At 42.0% G+C, this 21,854-nt stretch overlaps 1 protein-coding gene and 1 long non-coding RNA gene across 6 annotated transcripts in view; one reads left to right on the top strand and one right to left on the bottom strand.

The window, feature by feature from the left end:
- The window catches only part of LOC126953733 (uncharacterized), a 41,388-nt gene extending 28,700 nt beyond the window's left edge, over window positions 1–12,688 (top strand). Inside the window, exon 4 of the long non-coding RNA XR_007725330.1 lies at window positions 11,166–12,688. This is a non-coding gene — a long non-coding RNA (uncharacterized LOC126953733). The remainder of the gene's footprint in view (window positions 1–11,165) is intronic.
- PHACTR1 (phosphatase and actin regulator 1) overlaps window positions 1–21,854 on the bottom strand; it is a 578,071-nt gene that overhangs the window by 353,961 nt on the left and 202,256 nt on the right. The window lies entirely within an intron of this gene.

Raw genomic sequence — 21,854 nt, 5'->3', positions numbered from 1 at the left:
AGTGAAAAATGAGACTCTTCCTAAAATCCTAAAGTAACAAAAGGGATTTGGATGGATTGTGTTTGTTTTGGTGCTATATCAACATTCATTGTTTGTTGCAAATATGTACATATCTTCAAGAGGGCAACAAGATTATCTTTTTTTTTTTTTAATGACACTCAAGCTGAAATCATTAGGCAGTAGCCTTGATCAAAGGCTCTAGGTGAGCAGGGAGTTTTAGTAGGTTGTGAGAACATTAGGTTTCAGACAAAATGAGAAAACATACCTCCCAGTCATGAGATGACTTCCCGGTTCAATGCACAGGACTAACAGATTTTTCAGGAGTCTGTGCATGCAATGCACACAGCCTCACAGCTCCCATGAGTGAAGGGCCAAACACAGAACTGAGCTAGTCCTTGGGGCTTTGCAAAAACCATGTGGTTAGATGGAAATAAAACAAGAAAGAAAGGGCCCTAGGTTCTTCATCAGTCTCAGGAAAGAATCCCTTCCTCCAGGTTACTGCTCCCCTACCACACTACCCTGAAACCCCAAAACGTACATTTACACACACACGTACACACACACATGCATACCATAAATAACATAGTATGTCATTGTCTGATATGCTATTTTCTTTATCTGAACTTCTCTGTTATAACATCAGTGTAGGCCAGGCACAGTAGCTCATGCCTGTAATCCCAGCACTTTGGGAGGCTGAGGCAGGCAGATCACTTGAAGTCAAAAGTTTGAGACCAGCCTGGTCAACATGGTGAAAGCCCGTTTCTACTAAAAATACAGAAATTGGCTGGATGTGGTGGCAGGCACCTGTAATCCCAGCTGCTTGGGAGGTAGAAGCAGGAAAATCGCTTGAACCCAGCAGGGAGAGGTTGCAGTGAGCCGAGATTGTACCACTGCACTACAGCCTGGGCGACAGAGTGAGACTCAGTCTTAAACAAATAAAAATAAATAACATCAGTGGGTAAGTTAAATCATACTTTTGGCCCTTGTTTGTTCTTCAAACCATGGAGGTGTTTGGTTCACACATTAAATTATAGGCTCTTAGAATATAGTAATAGCAATTGGTAATATTTATTGAGCTTTGCTATGGCCCCCCACAGTGTCTATTATCTCATTTAATCCTCACAGCAACCATATGAGGAAAGTGCCATAGCTATCCCCATTTTAAAGATAGAGAAAGTGAGGCACAGAGAGTTGATGGTACATGACCTGGTGAGGGATAGAGCTGGGATTGAAAGTAGAGACAGGGTCTCATTCTGTTGCCCAGACTGGAGTGAAGTAGCATGATCTTGGCTCACCGCAACCTCTGCCTCCCAGGCTCAGGCGATTCTCCTGCCTCAGTCTCCTGAATAGCTGGGATTACAGGCACGTGCTACCATACCAGACTAATTTTTGTATTTTTAGTAGAGATGGGGTTTCACCATGTTGGCCAGGCTAGTCTCAAACTCCTGACCTCAAATGATATGCCCACTTTGGCCTCCCAAAGTGCTGGGAATACCGGCGTGAGCCACCACACCCAGCCCTACTAATTGGAGTTTTAACACATCTGGTGAGTAAATGCATGCTCTGTTACGGTCCTGGAAGAGTTGACGCAGATCTGATAGCTCCTCAAAGCCATCACTCCAGAGCCATGGAGTAAGTCTTACACCCTGACATGGGTTGAATTTGTTCTCCTAAAAGATATGTTGACATTCTAACACCCGGTACTTGTGAATGTGACCTTATTTGGAAATAGCGTCTTTACAGATATAGTCAATTTAAAACAAGTCATTAGGTTAGGTCCTAATCTAATTTAACTGGTGACTTTATAAGAAGAGAAGAGCCCCAGAGACTGACCTGGACAAAAGAAAGACAATGTGAACACATAGAGAGAGACAGCCATAGGATGACAGGGTCAGAGATTGAGGTGATGCATTTTTGAGCCCAGTTAACACCAAGGATTGCCAACTGCTGCTGGAAGCTGGGAGACAGAAGGAAGGTTCTTCCCTAGAGCCTGTCAAAGGAGCATGGCACCACCAACACTTTGATTTGGGACTTCGAGACTCCAGAACTATCAGAGAACAAATTGATGTTGTTTTATGTCATGTAGTTTGTGGTACTTTGTTACAGCAACTCTAGGAAATGAATACACACAACAACCTTCATTTTCCCTTCCCATATGGACCAAAGAGTAAACGTCCTCTCAGCCAAACTCTTCCCCATCTAAAGGCAGGCAAACCACCCTCCTTCTCTTAGCTCCTTGAACAGGGCTCATACCCTGAGTAGAGAATTGTCCACCTGTACAGGGGCCTGAGCAGATGTGGGCTGATGTAGTGTATGTAGGGGCTGTCTTCAGGAGGCTGTGGTTTTCTAGGGAACACAGCTGGAGTCCAATAGGACACCCAAGAGTTGACACTGCTGGTCCCATTCTTGCTTCATCTATATCCCCAAAGAGGGAAACGCCTGGACATTGTGGGAACATGAAGACATTAAGGTGTGAGCCCAGGTCAGATAACAAAGAGATAACAAGAAGAATCACCCTGGTGAGATCCATTATATTAAATAGTCATCAGTTCTATCTGATCTGTTTGCTGCCTTTGTGTCTGTCTTCTAGTTTCTCCTCGTTTTGGTGTCATTTGGATCCTCGTGTTATGATTATATGGAGATTGTTTTTTAAATTATCCCTTTAAACATCTAGTTTATTAACTATGTCATTTTCCATGAACATTTTAATTTATATAATCATTATTCTGTATGCAGTTATTTGTAGGATATTTAAAGCATAAAACTTACAATTGAATTTCCAACACTAAGAAAAATGTGAAACCATTACTTCACCAAGATTTGGAATAAGTCCAGGTGCAGTGGCTCATGCCTGTAACCCCAGCACTTTGGGAGGGTGAGGCAGGGGGATAACCTGAGGTCGGGGGTTCAAGACCAGCCTGGCCAACATGGCTAAACCCCATCTCTACTAAAATTACAAACATTAGTCGGGCTTGGTTGTCTGTAATCCAGCTACTTGGGAGGCTGAGGCAGTAGAATCACTTGACCTCAGGAGGCAGCCATCGCAGTAAGCCAAGATGGTGCCACTGCACTCCAGCTTACATGACAGAGTTGGACTCAATCTCAAAAAAAAAAAAAAAGAAAGAAAGATTTGGAATAAATTAAATGCTGGTGATATAGTTAGATACATAATAGCAAAGGTAGAGACTCTCTGCTTGTGAATTTTGGCCCAGTCATTTCTAAGCTCCATAACCAAGGTCAATTGTTTAACTTACTGAACCTCAGTTTCTTCATATATAAAATAGGGTAAAGCAGCAGCTTCTACTTCTTAGGATTACTCTATGGATCATTGAGATAATGCAGACAAAAGCTTAGGAAACCACTGAGATCATTCGGAATTAAAAGAAAGATATTGTTTAAGGGGTTAGAATTGTTTAGCTTAAGAGAGAAGAATAAACAATGATTTAATGTGTCTTTGTGTATACAAACAATAACTAGAATGATCTAAGATTGAAGATTTCTTGACAAGATTATTCAAGAATAAGCAGACTTATAAGTAGAAGGAGTTTGGTTATTTTTTTAAAAAGCCTATATATTAAGTAAATGTTGGAAGTAGATAACAAGGAGCACTTAATGATTTTTTTTTTTTTTTTTTTTTTTTTTTTTTTTTTTTTTTTTTGAGACGGAGTCTCGCTCTTTCACCCAGGCTGGAGTGCAGTGGTGCAATCTCAGCTCACTGCAAGCTCCGCCTCCCGGGTTTACACCATTCTCCTGACTCAGCCTCCGGAGTAGCTGAATGATTTTTATCCTTGGAGATATTTGGGAATAGCATTGGCCATACTTGCTATCTTGGAGGGCTTACATATTTACTAGCACAGAGACAGGCTGACGAATGAGGGATTTTTTCCAAATTCCTTCCTAGACTAGGATTCTAGGACCGGATCTGTCAGTCTCTTCTTGTGAGATCCAGGTGAAACCAAGCTACATTCATGGGCTTCACTGTTTCTCTCCAAAGATATAAAGTGGTAATGGCCTCAGTAGCAGGCAGGAGAAACAGGTTATTGAAGCAAAGTCGTTGTCTAGAGTTGTGGTCCTCAGAACTGAATGTGCATCAGAATAATTTGGAAGACTTATTTAACACAGATTTCGGGTCCTACCTCCAGAGTTTCTGATTCAGTAGGTTTTGGGTGGGCCTGAGAATCTGCTTTTCTAATATATTACTAGATGATGCTGATACAGCTGGCCTGAGATCATACTCTTGGAACCACCAGTCTATGGAGGAAGAGATGCTGAGAGTGGAAGACTCTTATTACCTGAGTGAAATCTGAATGCCAAGGTATTGGCCTGGGTCTCAGCTGGCTGAACCTCCCAGCTGTGAGATGTTGCGACCACAATTGAAACGCATGTTAAGCCCTTTCCTCAGCACACATTTGCCATCCTCTGCTTGCCTGCACTAACAGAAAGAATACGAGGACAATTCAGGGCGTACACTCCCCTCCTTTTTTACTTATGTGAATGTTTGTGTGATTCTGCTTTGTGACTATCACTGCTGTTTAATTAAAGGCCCCGGATGCTGATGTGAGCAGTCCTCCCATTTATCATCTACTCATTCACCCATCAATCCAGACTTAAAAAATGTATTTGATATTTACATATGCAATGCCCCACGGTATGAGCTTACTTCGACTGCACCTCCAGTTTTCTCCTGGATTTATTTTGGGTCTCTGGACATTTATATTAACTTGCCACGATAGTGACTGCTGACCTCTTTCTTTGTGTAACAGAGCCCCCTGAATTTAGCTGGACACATAGCTATTGTGCTTATAACTAGAGTTGCCAACTTTCCCTGCAGGTAGGTATGACCATGAGACTAAACTTAGGCTAAAAGGAGATGAACCAAAATAATGTATGTAACTTTTGGGTTATCTTCTTGAAGGAGAAAGATACTTCCCTAAACTTCCTTTACCTCCTTCTCACTCTCTGAAAAGTGACAATAGCTGGAGAAATACCAGAAGCCACTTGTTAAGGATGGCACTGGACCACTCTCTTCCAGGTTATTATGTGACAGAAAAGCAAATTTCTATCTTAAGCTACTATATTTAAGGCCTGTTTGTTATAGAAACTTAGCCTTTACCTTGACCACTAAAATTGCCTACATGGCTGTCCTGTGCATTTGTCACCTTCTTCTTCTTTTGTCACCTCCTTCTCCTTCTCCTTCTCCTTCTCCTTCTTCTTCTTCTTCCAGAGTTGTGCTCTTGTTGCCCCAGGTTCAACAGGTTCAAGTGATTCTCCTGCCTCAGCTTCCCTGAGTAGCTGGGACTACAGGCATGGGCCACCATGTCCAACTACTTTTTGTATTTTTAGTAGAGATAGGGTTTTACCATGTTGATCAGGCCAGTCTTGAACTCCTGACCTCAGGTGATCTGCCCACCTTGGCCTCCCAAAATGTTGGGATTACAGCCATGAGCCACTGTGCCCAGCCCATTTGTCACCTTTCTGGACTCAAGATTCGGCTGAAACTTCTAGATTCATGGTACTCATACACCATTTTAGATTCATGGTAACCATATACCCTTTCTCCTACTGAATTACTTGCCAACTAGCCTTGAATTGATGTTTATTTCCACCCCTTCCAACCAGTTAGAGTCTTAGCTCCTGTGCTCTCCTCTGCAGTGATTCACCACCTAGGATAAGATGGGATAACTTTCTGGGGACCAAGTTGACGCTGTGGGGCAGGTGTGGCTGGCAGTGCTGTACGCAATTCTGTTATAACAGCACAAAGACAATGATTATCCACGTACTGGTGTAATTGTTTGAAGACCTAGCCTCAGCTCTCTTGAACTTCTCTTTCTTTCCATATATTCCCAAAGAGGTTCTCCACATACCCCAAAAAATTCTCTTGGCCAGTGCAGTGGCTCACGTCTCTAATCTCAGCATTTCGGGAGGCCAAGGTGGGAGAACTGCTTGAGCCCAGGAGTTCGAGACCAGCCTAGGTAATAGAGCAAGACCCTGTCTCCATAATAATCTCCCCAAATTAGCCAGGTGTCGGGGCACACAACTGTAGTCCTAGTTACTCAGAAGGCCTGGGTGGGAGGATCGCTTGAGCCAAGGAAGTCAAGGCTGCAGTGTGCCATGATTGCACCAGGTTCACTCCAGCCTGGGTGACAGAGCAAGATACCCGTCTCAAAAAACAAAACAAAAAAACGTTCTTTCTGTTCACAGGCAGTGTTTGGAGATTAACTAAGATATTGCAGTATTTGGGGGATAAGATATTTTATTTTTTAAAAAAGTGATGCAAAAAAATTGTGTAGACAATAGCCATGCTGTTGTCTCAAAAGACTGTCATTTGCAATAACATCTTAAAACAATGGTTATGCAAGCAGGAAGTGCCATGAAGGCATTCACAGAAAATTAAAATGATTATTTCTGACAAACTTGAATGAAGGAGCAATCTCAGTAGAGGCTGATCAGTTAGAAACTATTCCAGAATATTATCTGGGGGTGCTGAGTGTATTTTTCTAAACTAAGATAACACAGTGAAGAAGTTCCAGGCTTTGGCTGTGAATAAATAGTACTCAAAAGAGGTGAGATTGGCAGCTATTGAAGTGGTGTGACTGAGGAACAATGAGTCATTTGTTCTTCGCATTTGTCTGTTTCAACCCTGAGAGTCACCTTGTTGTTGCGTCTTCCTTGGATTAAACCATGGTCCTTCAAGCTCTTCCAATAAAGGGCCAATGCATCATCTGAGGATAACATTTGAGAGCTTATAGTTCCTCTCCCTGGGAAATTTAATCACCATCACTGCCAATAAATCCACATTAAATTTCTGTAATGAATAGTTTGAAGGACTGGGGTGTCTGGAGTCAGGTGCTCCAAAGCAGAGGACAGACAGAGACTTGGGTGCATGTGACTTACTAGATAAATGCTCTCAAAGCAAGGGAGTAGGTAGGAAGACTAGGTTAGGGCAGGAGAAGGGGCTACACCAAGGATGAGATCTTAGTTGGATTCTAGCTTCAGCCTAACCACGTGGGGAAGCTCTGAAGCATCAGTTGCTTCTCAGAGTTGGTCCCAGCTTTAGGCAAGGGGTCTCTCCTTTTGTTCCTGTGTGCCAGTTGGTCATGCGTTGGCTGTGAGCCATCTTGGGTGAGGGGGATGGGAGGTAAAGGGTGGAACATGAAGTCCCAAATGGAGCTGATCCTGCTTTGCTTAGCATAGTTCTCTAAAGTAGTGCTTCTCAAACTTTGCTGCACATTGGAATTGCCTGGAGATCTTTGAAAAAACACCAATGCCTTGCTCCTACACTCAGACATTCTGATTTAAGGAGCTTTTGCCTGAACCACCTCACTTTCCTCTCTTCTCCTTCAAGACTCATGTGTCCTTCCTCAGTGTAACCTTTCTTTAGTCCTGCCTTGGCACCTTTGCCTGTCTCTGTTATAGAATCGAACACCCTCTATTGAATTTCCCTGTCCATGCATCTGCCTTGCTCAGGGGGCTGGGTTCTCCCTTTGAGAATATGAGTAGAGCTTTAATTTTCTCTCTGTCCTGCCCCCTACCATGGTGCCTGCCACGTAGGACAACTTCAGGGCTCATCACATGAATGGATGGATGGATGGATGGATGGATGGATGGATGGATGGATGGATGGGTGGGTGGATGGATGGATGGATGGATGGATGGATGGAACGAATTGCAATTTTCAAGTAAGTTGCACAGATGCAAATACTCTGTGAACTCGGAAGAGGAAGCAATCCTTCAGGGCTGGAACGGGCTTTGAGGAAAAGATAGAAATCAAACCAGGATTCTGAAGATAAAAGAAAGACAAATCCCTGTCATGCCCTAGTTTCTAGGACTACCTAGAACCCTAGAGGTTAATTTCAAGCCAGTCCTGTTCGTAGGTAGTGGGATGAATGTTGAACGCACCGGGCATTTTGAGGGGTTTCGTTCAGCAGCCTGCCATAAGGATCAACTATAGTTTCTAACACATGCAGCGAAAACAGCTTTGGAAACAGATCTTGCCCTTCTCCCATGGTTGTTTGAAGATGATTGCTCATCCTTCAGCAGGTCTTTCTCTCACGAGGTGTCTGCCGCATCTCTTGTTCTATGTGTTAATGAGCCCTGGGTGAAATTGGGGGGCATGCAGCGACTGGCATGATCAAACTGGGATGATGGATAGCTGTGCTGCCCCTCCTATTCTGAGTCTGACAGAGGGGCTCCATGGCTTATTCAGAGTGGCTATGCCAGAAATTGAATGTGAGCCGACAACCTGGCTGCCGTTCAAAACAGGTGAGAGAGAAACGATGCTGGTGGCAGAGCAAGAGACACCCACGGTCAGCAGTCGGAGGTGCAGCCCTGTTAACGCTGTGCGGTGCTAACCTACCGGGGGGATAATTCCTCTTAGACTCTCATGAAACAGCAGGGGCTGAGCTCGTCCTGTTCCTGTGCAGAAAGGTTATATCTATCTTTTTATAGGTGGACATCAGGATGCCTCTGGGTTTGTTCTTCAGCAGACTGCATTCTATAAAAACACTTCAGATTCTCAAATGGTCCTGAGCCCCAGGCATTGTCATCATGGGCATGTGAATTCTTTTTTGGTGTATGCATGCATGGTACCTACGCTGTTTAAAGTTGCTATAGTGTTTAAAGGCCCAGATTCTGGAATTAGACAGGCTTGGATTCCAATCCTGGTTGTGTGACTTTAAGCAAATAACTGAGTTTCCTCGAGCTCCAGTTTTATAATTCACAAAATGGGAATACTAATAGTACCTTCTTGATAGGCTTAATGTGGCAACTCAGATGATCCATGCAAAGCACTTAAGAGTTGTTCCTACAATACAAGAGATTTTTTAATGCTTATACAGTATTGTTGTTGTTGTTAATCTTCCAAAATTGATCATCTTTGCAAGCCTATGCAAGAAAGTGCGCTAGACATTGAAGATACAAAGACAAAGAAAACCTAGCCCCAAAGTCTAGACAGGCAGATGTCCTCATGAAGCACTAAACTGAAGTCCCTTTTGGCACTGGATCACCATACTCTATATTGCACCTTTATGTGAATTAGAAAAATAGATGCTCCCTTCTGCCACTGGCCTGGATTTTAGACCCTTGCCCTCTAGGCTAGGTGTCCTTGTTCAGCAAACAATCTGAGTAACTGTGCATAATGACCCAATGTGATATGTGCTACACCAGCAGCATTAGCAAAGTTGTGATTACTGTATTGCTTGTGGAAAAGTGAAATAAATCTTTACAGAGAAGGTGACATCTGAGCTGGATCTTAAGCAATTGACTAGATTTAACAAGGCTTGCAGGAGCCGGCCAAAATGAGAGCTAAACAAAGGCACAGAGGCATGAAAAGAGTTGGTAACTTCAAAGACGAGAAGGCCAGGCAGGATCAGCGCAAGTAGGGACTTCAATGCTGCACAAAAGAGATTGGTCTTTTGTCTATAAGTACTGTGAGCTCGTGATTAGCTCTGCTTGAGCACAGCATCTGCTAGATATTTGTAAGACGGTTTGTAAACAGATAATCAGAAGAGAAAGTCACTCTATAAATCCCGATGGGAGGAATGAGGGTCCATACCAGATTGTGATGGAGAAGCTGCCAAAGCCAGAAATGCTACAAAGGCAGAATCTGCAGGACTTGATGGCCAGCGTTCTATGGGGACAAGGATATGAGTCAGGAGGCTTAGGGAATGTTGATGTTGTGAGACAGTGTGGAGCAGGTGGAGCCTGGACTGTGGACAATAACACAAGTTGGGAGCATAAGGAATTCGAAGTACCTGTAGGGTATCCAAACATAGATATGGATCTAGAATTCATGTGAGGAATCAAGTTATAGATTTGGAAGTCACTGGTTAACAAGGTAGAACTGAAGCCATGGGAATTGACAAGATTCCCCAGAGAGGGTATATAACCAGAAGAGAAGAGGATCTAAGACAAAATCTTAGGAAATGTAAACAAAGGGCTGAGAGAAAAGACAAGAGTCAAAGGGAAAAAAAATGTGAAACCCAAAAGATGGAGAAGATCCAAGAGAGAGACTGGAAAGAATGAAAGCATCAATGGTAGCTATAATTCTAGAAGAGGAAGAAGTCAGGGCATTGGGCCATTAGCTGCACAGAGTTCCATCTAGTAGTAAGAGGTCTGAGAGGCAGCATTTAGGAGTTCAGAGGGGACACAACCAAAGAAGCTTCAGTAGCAAGGTAAAGGCAAAAGCCACACTGCAGAGGGGATTGCATGTGAATTTAAAGGAAGAATGCGGAAGAAGGATTATAGACTATCTTCAAAGGTATTAGTGAAGAAAGGAAAAGAGATAGGTGATAATGGCTTGAGGGCCAGGCAGGGTTCACGTTAGGATGGACAGTGGAGTGACGGAGTTTGAAGATACATGAGAGAGAGCATGAGATAGAGGCCCCTGAAAATGCTTTTTTTTTTTTTTTTTTTTTCTCTTTCTGCTTTGGGTTGCAGGGAACTGGGAGACCCTTTTTTGGGGAGCAGAGAAATGGGAGCTCCCAGGCCATTTTGTTCTCTGGGATACTTCATGTTATTCACCTTTGGAGTTGAATTCTGGGCTTTCTGTAATATCAATGTAAACTGCAAGAAGGGAAACTATTTTTAAGTTTTACTAGTGGAATTGCATTTAGTCACCAGCCAAATCCAGGACCTTTGAAATAAAATATGAATTCCGCATAACAAGAGGAGTGGAGAAAATGTACCAATATTTACTGTAAATCTGCTAAAGCCCACGCCATGGCTTAGAAGTTTTATGTACATGATCTAATATAATCTTCACAATTGCTATATGATATAGAAAGTATTCTCTTAGAACAGTTTCTTACCTTAGAAAGACATTAAGTTATTAAAATTTTATCCAACTTTTTGTGTGTATGTCATATGAAAGAGTGTTCATAGGTTTAATGAAATGATGAACAGGGTCCAAAATATTAAGACTTGTTGACCTAGATGACCAATATATTTATAACCTAGAGGAAAATGATGGCAGAAAAAAATTTACTTTGAACCTATAGCTAATATCACAACATAACCATGTTGAATCAACAAGTCAGTTGAGCCCTCAACCGAAAGGTGATAAAGTTGTTGGGACACATTTTTCTTGAAGTTTGCATTGCACATTTCCTATGAGACATTTGATTGTACATAAAATACAAATGACATCTGCTGTGTGTGCATTTTAGCAGCTACTGCCAGAGAAGCATATGCCAGGATAAATAAGAAACTTAGGTGATGGATCTGAATGTGAATCAAAACCAGAAAAACATTCCATGCTGGGATAATGAGCTTCTCACAGATGATTTCTGTCATAAATGGTATGTACTGAGGGATAATGCTAATGAAATGACTTGAAAATATGTCTATTTTCATTATGATCATCAATTTGCAATACAAATACGTAAGAAAAACCACTTCTTCATTTTAAAGATGGGTCCAAATGAGTGTAAGCAACTGCCAAAAATGATTACTTACTATAGTTTAAAATTTTAAATCTCATTGTATATCTCATAAAGAGTTCATGGAAATTAGTGCATTGCCAAAAGATTGGCAAATCAGTGTCAATAGAAAATTTAACAAGTTTGGGATGGTTGCTTGTAGAAACACATAAAAACCAATAATAAAACTTGAATTGTTGTTTGCATATACTTTAAGTAACCTAAATATAATTACAAATTAACACATGTTGGCACATGTGTGGACACACACGTTTTTCTGTACCTATATGTAAATATATTTATGTATACATGTATTTACATACATACACATGTATTATCTAGAAACACATAGTTTCAGCAGTTTATAAAGTAGGTCAATTTAGCCTTAAAGGCAAATATTTTGTATAATCTAAACTACTGCCTCCAAAACTTACCCCAATACAACAGCAACAAAAAGCACAGTTTGTATTTGGAGATCATGTCTTTCAAGACTGAATTAGTAAATTAAAGTGTTTGATGTTCAGTTTACTTTGGAATATTACCTTATTACCATGAACAGAAGCTCTTCATTATCCAAACCTCCACCATTATGGTGGTGTTTAGAGAGGCAAACAACCATGTAACATCAACATGTGACACATGAACCTACTGCTTATACAATTAGTCATCATCTCTCTCACTTCCTTACACTACTGCCTCTTCAGGCCTATCCTGTCTTTGAAGATCAGTTCCTCATTCATGTCTAACGTTACCTGACAACACAATGAAAATCAATTGCAAACAGAAAGAGCAAATCTGGTGAAGAATGCATGGTTTCTTGAAGTTAGTGAAAATGATGGGGAGAACAGCAAAACTAGAGAATCATGAGCTTCTGAGAGAGATTCATTTGTAACTGAAAAGGAAAAAAAAGAATTGGCAAGGATAATGATAAGATAGAGGCTTCCATGGGAATAATTTTAATATCAAAGTATTGGTATTAAGAAAATGGAGGGGGTTCTCATAAAATCTTGCAAATGCGATTCTCTTTTGGATCATGCTGCAGAAATCATACATGATGTCAAGGATGTTGCACTGTGCTATCATAATATTTGTTGCAAAATTGTTTTTAGTGAATATTATTTTGTGTTCTATGAATTGTAGCATAGTAATATTTTATCCTAAATTTCATTCAATAGAGGATGAGAGAAACTTACATAGATTCATTGTCCAAAGCAAATTCTCAATCATACATTTTTTTTACTATTTATTATTAAAGCATAGGTCCTTCGGAGTAGATTCATTTCCATGACCTTTGATAAGGACTTGTCTGTCATATCTAGACCCCTGTCTCCTCTCATCTCTTCTAGTTTGGGCACATCCTTAGTCTCCTTTGCATTAACTTTTGAGTTACTGGAAGTCTCTGTAACTATTCCTAGCTGCAGAGGCAATAGATTTATGGGGGAAGGCTCCGTTTCTATTTTTGTAATCAAAATTGCATGGGGGATTTTTGCAATCAGAATTATGGCAGATTACATATCTCCTGACATAGTGTCTTGTAGAAAACATTCAGTAAGTATTTACTAAAGGAATATAGTTCTTTCAATTTACTCCAGGGTCTGATGCAGAGTTCTAGGAATAGGGTGGGTTGTGGGAGGAGGTGCTATTCCTTTTAATTCCTGTACCCTGACTCCAAAGGCAATGCCAATCTTAATAGACAATGGTCTCAGTGGATAATGTATACTTCATCAGAACTGCAGATAATTTATTCATAGAATTAGTGAATTAGTAAGCAACTAGTAAGTCTATCAGGTCTACTTAGAAGGTATTTACTTCCATACTCCTTTTTGCCACCCACTGACTAGGAGTGCACATTATTGAAAATGAACAGGTAAAGGATAGTAGGAGGAGTGAAAAATGGAAAGTTGAAGTCAATGCATGGAGAATCAGCTAGGAGATATATGTTCTTGTTTCCATCTCCATGTTTATGGATGTGACTTCTAAACACCATCTAGCTGTTCCATGTATATTCAAATTCTCATTTTAGGTTAGGATGAGAACTTTGCTTTATTCCTTTATGGATGCTGATGGCTCTGCACAAGCTAATTCACATGCCCTCGCTTTATTTTCCCTGGGCTCCAGCACCATACACTGCATGCAGTTCTCTAAAGCCAATATTATTAATGTGTACTGATCTATGTAAAATAAGACAGAGCTATGAATAATTTTATATGCTTTTACTAAACATTACCCTCAATACTTCAGTCACAATTATGAAGTCTTAGAGTCATTTTTTATTTCAATTTTCCCATTTAATGAATGAGGAAGCAAGATCTTGCAAGGAGAAGAGTCCTTTGTGAGGTCATACTGCCAATAAAAGTCAACCCAGAAATTAGAACCCAGGGATCCCAACTCCCTATTCAATGTTCTGCAAATGACATGAGGTATTTCTTATCAAAGTAGCTCACAGAAGTTCTCTGCTTTATAGTGCCACAAAGCAAAGTGTATCATCTCCTTTTGATACTTGTTTTTACTGTGACTTTGTGATTTGGATAGTGCAGGTGCCATCATTCTTATTTGCAGATGTGGAGAATGAATCTCAGAGAGGGTAAGGGCCCTTTTCACAAGGTTTGCTGGCACTAGAGCCAGACAACACTGAGATGCAATACACAGCAATGCATGGACCAGCCTGCTTGCCTGCCTACTTCCCTCCCTCCCTGTCTTCCTTTCCTTCCTTCCTTCCTTCCTTCCTTCCTTCCTTCCCCCTTCTTCCTTCCTTCTTCCCTTTTTTCCTTCCTTCTTCCTCCTTTCCCTCCTCCCTCCCTTCCTTCCTCCCTCTTCCTTCCTTCCTTCCCTTCCCCCTTCTTCCTTCCTCCTTTCCCTCCCCCCCTCTCCTTCCTTCCTTCCTTTCTTCCTCCCTTCCTTCTCCCTCCTTCCCTCCCTCCCTCTCTTCTTCCCTTCTTCCTTCCTTCTTTCCTTTCTTCTCTTCCATTCCTTCTTCCTCCCTCCCTTCTTCCTTCCTTCCTTCTTCCTCCCTCCCTTCCTCCTTCCTCCCTCCCTTCCTCCTTCCTCCCTCCCTTCTTTCTTCCTTCCTTCCTTCCTTCCTTCCTTCCTTCCTTCCTTCCTTCCTTCCTTCCCTCCCGCATGGGTAGGATGTCAGTCTTTTTCATTTCTGTGTGCCCTGCACACCCAGCCCCGTGCCCAGCATTGGCAGATACTCATTAGGTATCAAATTTATTCTCCAGAAAGCTGAGTGTGAATGCCTGTGCCGGTTCCTAACAAAGTAGTCAAGAACATGAACTTTGGACCTGATCTAAAAAATAACTTGGCCATTTTCTTTCTAGTTGTGTGATCATGGCAGGGCAGGGATAGAGTGAAGCAAGTGACAAGCTTAGGGTGCTTGGTTTAAGGAGGTGCCCATTCCCAGGTGCACTGCACCAACCTCAGAATGGGCACATCCTGAAAGTCTGCACCCTACGTGCCTCATTTGTCTCACCCTAGTCCTGGGTCTGAACTGGGGATAAGTGCCTTCATTCTCTAAACTTCATGTATCAAGCAAGGGTAGCAGGACCAAACTCAAATGCCAAACTCATTCTGGCATATAAGTCAAAAGGCTGACTTATAGCTAAATGAGATGTTTGCTGACTTACAGCTAAATGAGATGTTTTGTACGGTGTTTGAAACAGGATTAATCACTCAAAAGTGGTAGCAGTTATTATTAGGGGTTCTATTTTCCAGCCCCTTAAATTTTACAGCATAATCCCCACCCATCCCCAAAAGCTGCTTGACATAATAATGCACACCTTCTTACAGCTACTTTCTTTCTTTTGTTTATTTTGCTCCTACTTTACCTTGGCCTGACCTTGGCCTTGTTCAAAGGGGCACTTTGATAATGACAGTACTTTTACATTCACTATAATTCCACAATTATGAATTCCACATTCTGCCTCACTCCTTATAGTGCCTGGCAGGGAAAATAGGAACAGGAAAAGAAGCAAAAACATGATAATGAATGGATTACCATTAATGAAGAGATAATGAAAAACATTCATTAACATCACTGCAAAGTCAGACTCCTTGACAGTTTATTTCAGATGACAGATTTTTAAAAGTTCTTAATCTGCTCTGTTAAACTGATGAGTGATTCACACTGGGGAAGAAAGAAGCAACTGAAGTTTCACAATGCTAACGGTACGAAATGTTCCCTCCATGTGGATTTTGAGTCTTCTACAATTTATTGGAAATTTTCACAGGTTTATGAGTATAAAACACTTTATGCTTCACTGTACTCATTGTCAGGTAAATTGGAGGCAGGACAAAAACAAATTTAGTTATTTTCTTTATCTCTCCTCTTTTGTTCACCATCCATTAAGCTTATTTGGAAACTTTCAGAAAATTTGAGCAGATATTTATCTGTTAACAATAACAACAGCAATAATAATAACGCCAATGTTTCTTGAGCAAATAGTGTTTCAGGCTAAATATTTACATGTTAGTTTCTCTCTTTTTGATAATTATCCTTAAGGTAGATATTACTTATTACAATGTTTTGAAGATGGAAAAACTAATGTAGACTGAGGTCAAAAAGTGATTTTGTCAATGTTACACAGGCAGTGATGTGTGTGAATTGAATTTATGCCCTTATGACACTAAAACCATTGCTCTTTCCATTGTACTCCAGGGCTCCTAGAGTCCCAGGCACAGTGCTGGACTCCAGGAATAAAAACAAAAGATGCAAAAGATGTAGGGCTCTCTCCTTAAGATCAGGGTCCAGCAGGGATACCAACACTGACTACAGGCATAATACATATTTAACTCTCTACACATAAAACGATGACTTAACTTGACTTTGGAAATAGATTGCAGTGAGGAATGCCAAGTGCACCAGAGCCCAAAGTCATGGGCTCATGGGAAGCATCACAGTGGAAAAACTCTCTAGAACCTTTTGCATGAGGAAGTTAATTCTAAGTTTTGGAAGGCACTTGGGTAAAATGTTGATCATATTTCCTTGATTCTGAAACACGACGTCTAGATTGTAGGGATCCTGCAGGATCTTAGTACCAGTGTGCATATCCGATGTGATTGTGTTTCTTTTTTTCCGTGAAGTCTTTACAGGTCAGGCACGGTGGCTCATGCCTGTAATCCCAGCACTTTGGGAGGCTGAGGCAGGCAGATCACGAGATCAGGAGTTTGAGACTAGCCTGGCCAACATGATGAAACTCCATCTCTACTAAAACTACAAAAATTAGCCAGACATGGTGGTGCGTGCCTGTAGTCCCAGCTACTCGGGAGGCTGAAGCAGGAGAATCACTTGAACCTGGGAGGCGGAGGTTGCAGTGAGCCAAGATTGCACCATTGCACTCCAGCCTGGGCAACAGAGTAAGACTCAATCTCAAAAAAAAAAAAAAAAAAAAAAAAAACCAAAAAAACAGTCTTTACAGGCTGGGTGTGTGCAGTGGCTCACACCTGTAATCCCAGCACTTTAGGAGGCTGAGGCAAGTGGATCACTTGAGCTCAGGAGTTCTAGACCAGCCTGGGCAAAATGGCAAAATCCCATCTCTGTCTCTATTTCAAAAAAATTAAAAATAAAAAGTCTTTACAAAGCCAGCGGTGAGCCCTATAAAACAACGGCATTTTAAAAATCAAAGAAATTTCACAACTTTTTCTTGTTCCTGGACTACCACTAAAAGGTCAAAGTTAAAGCTCAGGTGATCTGAACGAATGGTTGCTTCCATCCTGAGTGCAAATTACATTCAAATGGTTTCTTTCACCAAAACACACCTGGTCCACTTCTAGGGGTCTGGCTGGGATTGTGCTTTTTGCTTCTATCTTTAGATTTATAATGTCTCGCAATGGTTTTAGGCATTGGCTGGTGATTTTATATGATGGGGCACGATTTAGGAAGCTTAATCACCTATGACATGTGACGCATTGTTTTACGCTCAGAAGACATCACATCAAATTAATGAATGTCTAAAACTACAACCAGACAACCTCTGTATGCTAATGAAACAATGATAATGATGGCATCTCTCATAACACATGGGTAATTTTATGTACCACAACAGAAGTAATGTCAACAAACATGATTATAAATGCACTGTCAAAATTTGTGCTCAAATCCTTTCACTAGGTAGAGATGCAATTACGTATAAAACAAAATTGTGTTTGAAATGTGAAGTACGGATATGTGTGCGTGATTACAATGGCTACAGCATAAAAATTAACTCTAGGCTGTTCAAAAAGAGTAATAGAAATTTTAAAATGTCAGCCTAGTGTTTCCCCAGAACTCTCTGATAATTCCTAGATGAGGAGGAAATGGGAGATTTGAAAATGGGCCAAATAGCCAGCCCTCAACCTAAGGCAAGTCCTGTCTGGTGGGAATATACTTGGGGCTCTTTATAGGGATGGTTACCTGGAATGACTTATAAAGGTGATCCATGGTGCAATGCTTTTGTTTGCCTGGGAATAACACAGCATGGGAGAGCACAGGATGAAAGCTAAGAGTGACATGCTGTTCCTGTTGTCATTGTATCTGTTTCATGTCACTATGAATGGTGCCAAAGCTCCACACCATAGAAGGCAGGATAGCGTTTTTTTGGTTCTTTTTAGTGACCATTGAACACGAATTGCATTCTATGTTTGGCGCACCATCAGAATAGTGATGCCTGAATTGCCAGTCACCCTAAATTTCTGAGTTCTGAGTTCCTGAGTACAACTCAGTGAGACTCAGTATTGACATGAGGGGTGATATCCACCTCTCGGTTTGTGCTGCTTTTCCTTTGTTTGTTCATTCATTCATTTTTATTTAGTTTATGGATGGGGTCTTGCTGTTGCCCAGACTGGAGTGCAGTGGCACAATTGCAATTCACTGTAATCTCAAACTCCTGGGCTCAAGCGAACCTCCCACCTCTGTCTCCTGAATAGCTGGGACTGTAGGCTCACGATGCCACCTGGCTAGTTTTTACTTTTAATTTGTTTACATACAGGGCCTCACTTTGTTGCCCAGGCTTATCTCAAACTCCTGGCTTCAAGTGATCCTCCCACCTCAGACTCCCAAAGCACTGGGATTATAGGTGTGAGCCGGTGCGCCTGGTCTGCCTGTCATTTATGACTCTCCTTGAGGTTGACCAAAGGGAGCAAGCACAACATGAACATGAATGCTGTTGGGAAGGCATGATCCCTCCTGAGGGTCAACCTAAACTGAAGGTCTGGAGCTAGGCTCCAACTCATCCCAAGCAAGGCCATCCTGAGGTGCTGATTGGCTGGAGAAAAATCCAGGCTATGCTACAAGTCTTATGACTACTTCACTCAACAACGCTTATTAGCACCTTCACTAACAGAGAGGCTGATCTGAAAAACATAAACTGGTGTACAACTTGAAAAACTGTCCCCAGCCATGGAAAACATAATTGATTAAGCCTATATGAAGATTAAGTGAAGAATGCAAGTGCAGCATTGAACTTGGAGCCTGGCACACTTGCTTTGGAAGCCACAATTATAACCACCGATCACCTCTGCTACAACCAACCTTAGAAAGGTAATAGTATCCTTCAACTAGAAGTCGTTTGGATTTCTGGGTGAGCATGAGTGGAGCACTACAGTACCCTTGAATGCTGATAAGTTGAAAGTAAAAAACATTAGTCATTCATCACTTTGACAATTTATTCTACTCAAGAACCCAGGCCCAGGAATATCCAATTCTGCTGAGATTTATTAGTTATTAATCATTTTGAGTTAGCAAATGAAAATTTACTGAGTGTCAACATTATGCTTTATATCAAGGGTGCATATATTGGAAGATCTAGCATTTTAATTTTGATCTATTTTTGTCTCCTACAAGATAGGTATCCTGACCATCTAAATGATATCGCTCTCCCAACTGCAGAGATATGGCAATAAATTTGTCATATGGGCTGCTGGTGCTCGTTTCATCATTCGTCCATTCATCATTCAACAAACATATACAGAGTGCCTACTCTGTACCAGGTGCTGGGCATAAATTGTCAAAAAATAAACAGTCTGTGCCCTCTAGTGTATAAACACATGACAAAGCCTGACACGTAAACAAGTCATTTAAAATATTGCATGTTGGGAAATAAAATGAGAGCAGGGAGAGAAAAATGACTAGCTGGCTGGGAAGATTTTAATAAGAATTGACATCTGAGCTGGAACTTGAAGGATGAATAGAAGTTTTCCACTGGAGAAAAGCAAGGTGGGTGACTTGGTTTGAAGTAGAGCTGTGGAAATTCAGGGTTTTGTAGGAGAAATTCAGTCTGATGGGAACTGAAAGATGAGGCCGTACAGACATGAAGATTGTGAGTAACCTCCTGCCAAGATGAGGAGTTTGGAAAAGGGAAGTCATAGAGGGAGGGTGGTTTGGTTTTGTTTTAAGTTAATGAAGTAGTTTTTGGAGCAGTTTTAGGCTTACAGAAAACTGAGCAGGCAGAGATATCGATACGTTACCCTTTTCCCCACGCATTACAGAGACACCCATGTATCGCCCTTTTCTCCATGCACAGGTTTTCCTGGTATTAACATCTCACGCTAGCCAATCAGGCACCAGAGGTTTTCAATCAAGGGCGTAATACAGATAATTTTGTTATTTTGGGAAGCTACCTGGTAGTCATGCAGGTATGGGGCTGGAGTGAGAATGTACTGGTGGCAGGACGACCAGTCATGAGGCTGTGACCAAAGTCCGTGTGACAGCAAAGAAGAGGATGAACTAACTCAGAGGCGGTAGGGGTGACGAAGAAGACGGGTTCAATTCTAGAGACATTTATCTGCTAAGTTGTTAGTAAGATTTGGCAACCAACTGTGAGGAGTGAGTAGGAAGGAGTTTAGTTTGGGCAACTGTGCCGGTCAGATTTATTATAGCTCAGCTCCAAATTCACCTTTCAGTACCTGCTCTGTGATAATAAACTGGACTCTAAGCATTTCTCTTCTACTGTGTCCATGGAGGGTACTGGAGGGACATTGCAGGAAGAAGGGCACTTCTCCTCCTGTGTTTTTCTGTTTGTTTGTTTGTTTGTTTTTGAGAGAGAGTTTCACTCTATCGCCCAGGCTGGAGTGCAGTGGCGTGATCTCGGCTCACTGCAACCTCCACCTCCTGGGTTCAAGCGATTCTCTTGCCTTAGCCTCCCAAGTATAAGAGATGACAGGTGTGTATCACCTCACCCTACTAATTTTTGTATTTTTAGTAGAGACAGGGTTTTGCCATGTTGCCCAGGCTGATCTCGAATTCTAGAGCTCAAAGTGATCCACCTGCCTCGGCCTCCCAAAGTGTTGGGATTATAGGCGTGAGCCACTGCCCCTGGCTCCTTCTGGTTTTGATGCTAAGTTTTGCATTTTCTTGCTCTTGCTCTGGTGGTGCAGATGTGTGCGTGTGGACATCCAAAGGTTCCCTGCCCCAGCTGCACACCCAGAATATGCAGTCCCTGGGTCACCTCGCTGCCCTGGCCTGGCCTGGCCTGGCATCACATTGCTGAGGCCGTCTTTATGCAGACAAGACATACTCCGGGACTTGAGCTCCAACTCCCTTGTGAACTGCCCATCAACCCGGGCTCACCTGCATCACAGAGGGTCGCTTCCTGCTGCTGAGTGACTGCTGATCAGCTCTGGTGTGGACAACCCAGCCAAATTCTCCATCATCCAGTGGACTGTAAGAACACTTCCTCCAGTGGACCTGAACCTCGGTCCTTACGAGGGAACCCAGTTCCAAATTTGTCCTTACTTGCGGACTTTTCCTTAGCTCTAGACTGCCCTTGAGAGTCCTCTTTATAGTTACTCCACTGTCATAGTTTAATGATTTTTTAAATATTGTTCATTTTTTTTCAATTGGCCGTGTGATTTCTGTCTCCTAATTGCTCCCCCTGAGAGAGGAACTGAGTGGATGGTGGTCCTTACTGAGACAGAGAAGGAGGAAAACCTTTTGGTGGTAAAGATAATGAATTCATATTTGCAATTGCTACGTTTAAGGTTTGTGTGGGACCTCCAGGCGGAGAAATCAAATAAGTGATTAGGGCAAGAATGTAGAACTCAGGTTAGTGATACAGATGTCTTGAGCACATCTGTAGTAGTTGAAGTGAATTGCCCCGGAGAGGACATATAGAGTTTCAGAGCTAAGCAAGGTCAAGAACAGAATCCTTAGGATTTCCCAAGTTTAAGGACTAGGCAGAGTGAAGGAGTGAGCAAAAGAGGTGAGAAGGAGCAGTCTCAGAGGTAGGAGGAGACCTAGCAGAGCTGGAAGAATAAGTTATCTCAGTCAGGCGCAGTGGCTCACACCTGTAATCCCAGCACTTTGGGAGGCCGAGGCAGGCAAATCATGAGGTCAAGAGATTGAGACCATCCTGGCCAACATGGTGAAACCCCATCTCCACTACAAATACAAAAATTAGCTGGGCGTGGTGGTGTGTGCCTGTAATCCCAGCTACCTGGGAGGCTGAGGCAGGAGAATTGCTT

The sequence above is a fragment of the Macaca thibetana genome, chromosome 4 (genome assembly GCF_024542745.1).
Source record: "Macaca thibetana thibetana isolate TM-01 chromosome 4, ASM2454274v1, whole genome shotgun sequence".
NCBI lineage: Eukaryota > Metazoa > Chordata > Mammalia > Primates > Cercopithecidae > Macaca > Macaca thibetana.
The sequence above is the reverse complement of the archived record's forward strand: the minus strand, read 5'-3'. Positions and strand labels throughout refer to the sequence as shown.